At 38.8% G+C, this 6,227-nt stretch overlaps 1 pseudogene; it reads right to left on the bottom strand.

Annotated features, from left to right (window-relative positions):
• Positions 1–1,093: 1,093 nt before the first annotated feature.
• On the bottom strand, positions 1,094–1,721 carry LOC108150450 (annotated as a pseudogene).
• Between the last annotated feature and the right edge of the window lie 4,506 nt (positions 1,722–6,227).

Genomic DNA, 6,227 nt, shown 5'->3' with positions numbered 1-6,227 from the left:
AGCCATCGATGGGAATAAATATGCCAGCGGAGTCTCACAAGGATGCATAAATTGTCAAATCGAGATTTCGGCTTTCGATGAATTTAATTGGATTGAAAAGTTTTCTTCGCGTATCGCCAAAACCGAAAATTGAGCTGTTGAAACGTGACAATTCCACCAACTCAAACACAACCGCAGCAGCAAATACGCATACAATTAAACTGAATTTTCGGCATCTGGTTTCGAGATACAAGTGCCTTTTTTGGACACCATTTGACCCACATTTAAAGAACGAATTCTGCCAAGAATAAAATGTTTATTTTGCATTTTATGGCAAAAGAGAGAGCGCTAAAATTATTTACGCAGCATCAGGCATGTCATTTGCATGTGCCACGCCCCCTGCTCCAGCACCGAAAAATTCAAGGCAAGCCAAACTAACCAATGAAATCCACAAAAATACGCTAAAAGTATTTACATTTGACTCGGAAAAATTATACATTTCCGTGCAAATAAAAAGCAACGCAGGGCATCTCAGTCGATGGCTGGAAAACGGGGCGGACAGCATCGAGGAGATGCCCGGAAATAAAACCAGAATCAGAACCAGGAAGCGGATTAAGGGTCTTCGAAGAAAACCCATGAACTTCAGATGCTCTCAAAGCAAAAACACGAATAAAAAATCAAAAATTGACATTTTCCAAAAATATTTAAAATATTCTAAATATACAAATCGAATCGAATCATTTTAAATACATACAGTAATATCATTAGATTTTAATTTTAAGCAGAGTAAATTATGAGGTTAAATATAGTTTTATATATAGTTATAGTTATAGTTTTTGGTAAGATTTTGTATTCATAAATTTTATTGTTTAAAAAAATAATCACATTTTTCTGAAATTTTTTTTACTTTTACTTCTTTATTCATTTAATAATTGTTAGGTCAGCATAGGAATGCCGATTTTTCTTAAAATATCTTGTAGATGTTAAGTTAAAGTTATGTATTTAGAAATTAATAAAACGTTTTTTTTATTATTTTATAAGGACATACATTCTTTTTTTAATATTGTGGCTACTCATTCGTTACAGCATAACGGCAGGCGTGGTAAAAAAGCGCGTTACCAAAGAGGAAAGAGCTCCAAATCCGCAAACAAACACTGTGACAGTTACAATGCGGGAACTGAAAAGTGGGTGTTGTTGGGTGGAAAGGCATTACCCGGCAGAATGAAATGTACTCTCTATTGACATTTGATTCGGCGAGTGAGGCTGGGAAATAAAAAATATATATATCTGGATGTGTACAAGTGCAGAGCGGACCCAGTTAGCCCGAGTTTTGCGGGGTAAGTGCGGAAAAGAGGGCAGCCGAGCTCCTCACTTTGTTGCACAAAGCCTTGCTCGGATTTCGCTGAAGGAAAACTCTACGCTTTTCCCACTTCGAGGCTGCCGTTTTCGTTTCATTGTTTGTTTGTTTGGTTGGTTTCGTTTCGTTTCGGCTCGTTTTGTTCCGTTCCGTTTTTGCTTTTGTTTATTTGACTGTGGATTGTGTTTCCGGTTTCAAGGCTTCCAGGCTTCCAGGCTCCCATCGCCAAACCATCGCCAAACCATCTCGAATCCCCTGTCCTGTCGCCTTGACGCATAAATTTGCCTTAATTTGTCGCAAAATAATTTCATTCATTTACGTGCTGCCATTTACATGGCCCTCGGTCCTCGTTGATAACTTATTTAAGCGCTTTCCCCAAGCAAAGGAAAAACAAAATTTGAACAAAATAAATTATCAAACTGTCACATTGACGTATCGCCCAAGTGAGACAATCCGGGCAAACCGAGGAGCCAACAGGGAAAAGTCGAGCCAATCTCCTGGCCATAATCTAGAGCATCATGTTGCTCGTTTAAAGGATGTCAAAGGTTGGCCATATATCAGCAAAAGGCATCAAACGCAGTCGAGTCGAGGCGTCGGCTTCAGCCCGTTAACAATTTCATGTAACAAATTCTTTGTGCCTGATGCCGGACATGGATACATGGTCAGGAGTGGCTGCCACTGGAGTGGGTGCAGAAACGCACTCGGAAAAATTAATACAAGGTTTACTATATTAATAACTTTGGTAGACATTTATTTTCATTCACCGACACAAGATGTTCCTTTCTTAAAATAATTATTTTGTAGTTATCTTTTAAATAGAATTTCTTTTTCTCCAGACAGCATCCAGTTAAGTAGAGATTTTAAAGTACAATCAAATGGAAGTAAAATTAAAATGAAAGTAAAGTAGTTAATTTGAACTACAGTTTTTTTTTCCAGTGCGGACATTCGAGCTGTTTCAGATTTCCAATAAATATGCCTAGGGTGGACGTGGTCCTTCCACTGATCCTAATACTGCCGTGGGTTCTGCTTCTGTTCTGTTCAGTTCTGGACTCGAAACCACCGCACTTCCTGCTGTCTGCCACCCACTGTCGCTTATTTGACATCCTGACAGTTTCGACAGTTTGCCTCTCGTTTCTCGCTCCACGACAAAGTGCGTAGGGACGCAGGACGCAGGACGAAGGACGAGGGGCAGAACTTTGTTTATTTATATGGTTTACTCGGGATGTGTGTGCTGGTTACCTTGTGCCCGGCGCTGCGGTTTCTACCGTAAACGTTGCTTTGTTGTCGAAGGCGCGGTCCGGGACGGAAAAAGCGGAAAAAGCGGGAAATGCCGCAGAAAAATACCCAACGCACGCGGGGTTCAAGGTGTAGCCCAGCATGTGACAAGGATTCGATGCTAACCCAGCTCTCGGGATGTGTATTTATGAACGCCACTGTTGGCCACTAACAAGCGGCTAAAATCTGTCGCCAACAATGCTGGCAATTGGTTGTGGAACACGGGGAAAGACGTCAATCTGATAGGGGCTTAGATATGGCCAATTGATATGGGTACAATCTGTCTGGTGTTTCAGGGTGATCAAAATTGAGGGTTCTGACGCTTCACACTTAACTAAAATACGTATCTTTTTATAAGTTTTTATAACTAATGTTTATGCCACATTAAGAAATACGGATATAACTAATTAAAATTTTTAATATAATTTAAATGATACAAAACATAATCATATTAGACAGTATGCTTCAAATAAAAATTATTTTATAAATTTGTTAAAATTAAAAACAATTTGCTAAGATTCTCTCTTTTCAATTACGAAAATGATATTTTCTTATCGCTAAACAAATAATTTTAGACAAAAGAGGATTTAAAACCATAAAACCTTAAAGTCTTAAGCTTAGCCACCTTAAAAGAATTTTAATTTCATTTCATACTTGATAGTCATTGTTTCATGCCCTCTGTGTTTTTCCTATGAATTGTCACCCGAGACTCTGTAATTTCTGACTACTTTCTCAGTAACTTTGGCGGGGCGCAGTCTTCGCCTGATACAATTTGCGGCAAGAGGTTTAAAAGGTAGCAAGTGAAACGCAATAACTCACTACTGAGCTCGAATTCCAGTCGAGATTGAGCTGTGGATTCGGATCTGATCCCGACCGATTGGCACACATATTTTCCGCTTTTGTTTGCAATTATGGGGCAGATGGAAGCAGCTCTTGGAAAGGGGCGATTAACCTGGCCATGCTCCATCCCGTTTTGCTGGGAACTCGGGCCCTTGTTGATTTTGCCGATACCGCTGCAGGCCAACGGATGCTATGGACACACAAGACAAACGGATGGACAGAAAGTTGTTTGCTTCATTGGCTGCCACAAAATATCAACAAGCATTTTGTTTATTTTCTCAACAACACACACAAGTACACACATCCATTAGACGGAGGGGGGTGAAGGCGATGTACTGACTCTTTTAAGTGCATGTTGTTTTAGCGTTTGTGACATGCAACTGCCGGGGGGAAATCGAACTGAATGGAAACGAAGGTTCAGTCCCGAATTTATGCATCTGCAATAGCATGTATCTATTGTTTAACCACCGAAGTGCTTGGTCATCCGTCCTTCAGCTGAAGTGCCATTTTTAAGGCAATCGGAATTGGCAAGTGAAAAACTAGCCAGCTGTCTTTCATGTTTGTGTTTGCTTATTGATTATTCGATTGGCTTTTCATTTACGTTAAATTAGTTTTCAAATGCCAACGGGAAAACTTGTGTACTTGTAAATGTTTCTGCACTCACAGATTTTTTGGGTTCAATTTTTGGAGTTGCCTTAGAATTTATGTAACAAATCATTTTTATTTGCTGTGCTAATTATCCAGAAAAAACCACTCAATGGCTTGAGCTCAAGAGTTGAACAGGATTAATTTAAAAATTATTAATACTATAATTCTAAGACAATTCTGTAATTCTCTTAAATTTATTAATATTATCTAATGACACAAACTTCATTTTTAATAATTATCTCTCTAAATCTTATTTTAATAAATGTATTTTTAAGGCTTAAATCTTTTTGATTTCAAACCACTTAGAAAACTTCTTGTTTTGTGGGAGTCTCATGCAGATGACTTTCTCCTGCACATTCCCCTTATGATATATGCAAAGTTGGTGGTAAATTTATGCAGTTGTGACTTTGCATAGTAGCTGTGAGTTCGGATCTCTGGTTCTGGGCTCCTCCGATCAATGCCAGTGCCGTTGGCCATGTCAACGGACGGGGAACGATACGAGTATGCATCCATGGATGGGTGGCAGATACCAGATACCAGATACCCTGCTCGAGATACGGTTATGGATATGGAGTAGCTACGGCCATGACTGCAATTTAAATATTGCATGTGCTTCGATAGGAGAAGCCGTGACCGGAACGAGTAGCAGGAATGAGCCGGACCCAAGCCCCTACTTTGTTGGGGGACTTCAATGCACCAGGGAAAAAATATTTAAAAATAACGCAAAAAATTTATACAAAAAAGAGAGGGGAACTAGCCAGAAAGAGGGTACATTAATTAATTTAACAGTACGCGGGTATTCAAGATAATAAATCTTAATAAGCAATTAGAAAAAAATACTTTTATGGACAATTTCTTAATCAATCTATCAAAAGTCTTAAACGTTTTTCCATTTTCCATAAGCAAATAATTTATGAATTTGATTTTCTTTGTTAAAAATTCAAAAAGCAAACTCTGACCGCTTTTTTCCAGCGTACAGCCCCATATGCGAGTGCGCCGACACATATTAAGCATAAAATTGTGTGCCAAACAAAGTAACGATAAATTGGACTATGTAAAAGTAAGCAGAGCCTGCAGATGGAGTTGGAGCTGGAGGACTTGATGGCGATGGCGATGGAGCGGGCAATCCCATTCAGAAAGGAGGGGCGTATTTGGCAGGAAGCGTCGCATTATAATTTATGCACATGCAAGCCACGGAGTCTGGCCGGGGTCGTCTGGTCGGTTTTCTGGTGTGGTTTTGGTGTGGTTCAGGTCCCGGGTCTGCCACTTAATCCGCGTTTAATAACACGAAGCCGGCGCTGCCCAGCCCCTGATCCCGATGTGCGATACGCCTTTCTGAAGGGGGTTCGCGGAAACGCCACTGCAGACGCTCCATGTCGATAACAATTGCTTAAAGCGCTTTTTGGCTTTCCCACAGCTCTGCACATTTTTGGAAGCAATATTTTGTGAGCTATACATAAACTTTAAAATAATAATATCGGGAGTATGGAAGCTTTGTTTTATAGTAAGCTTAAACTTGTCAAAGTTAATTCTTATTTTTAAAGACGTCAGTTAAGTTTTAATTTAATTCAATATATCATCAATAAAGTTTCTGAAAACTATTTTAAAACAATGAAAGGAATTGCCTTTTAAATTAAGACAAATCTAATAATTGTTGAGTTACTTTTAATTTGCTGTTAATACTTGATGTAGTTTTAACAATTTAATTATCTCATGTTAACAAGCAGCCTATTTTGTGTAAAAAATTAATATTTTTTTAAATTAAATTAAAAAATTTAATTAAATTTGGATAACAAAGATAAACGAAATTTATAATTTTCACCTAAGCAAGCTGTGTTAAACTTAAACCGTCTTTATTTCTTTTAACGCAGATGCTTGAAAGCCTCTTAAACTGGACATCCAATCAATGGCGATTGCCACCGCTTAACCCCATAAAATGCGGTGAAATCTTTTGAAAATCTTTAACGCTCCAATGCCCCACCGAGGGAAATATTTCGCTGTTGGGCTTCGTACTTTTATTTTTCTTTTTTGGCACCGGATCGTATGTTATGCATGCCTACCCCAAGGGGTCAAAGGGTGAGAATGTTTAACCAAAGGCATTTTTATCAGCCGAGGTCTTAACACGCAT

This window comes from Drosophila elegans, unplaced genomic scaffold (genome assembly GCF_018152505.1).
Source record: "Drosophila elegans isolate 14027-0461.03 unplaced genomic scaffold, ASM1815250v1 contig_814, whole genome shotgun sequence".
Taxonomy (NCBI): Eukaryota; Metazoa; Arthropoda; class Insecta; order Diptera; family Drosophilidae; genus Drosophila; species Drosophila elegans.
This window is presented reverse-complemented; position numbering and strand designations above follow the sequence as displayed.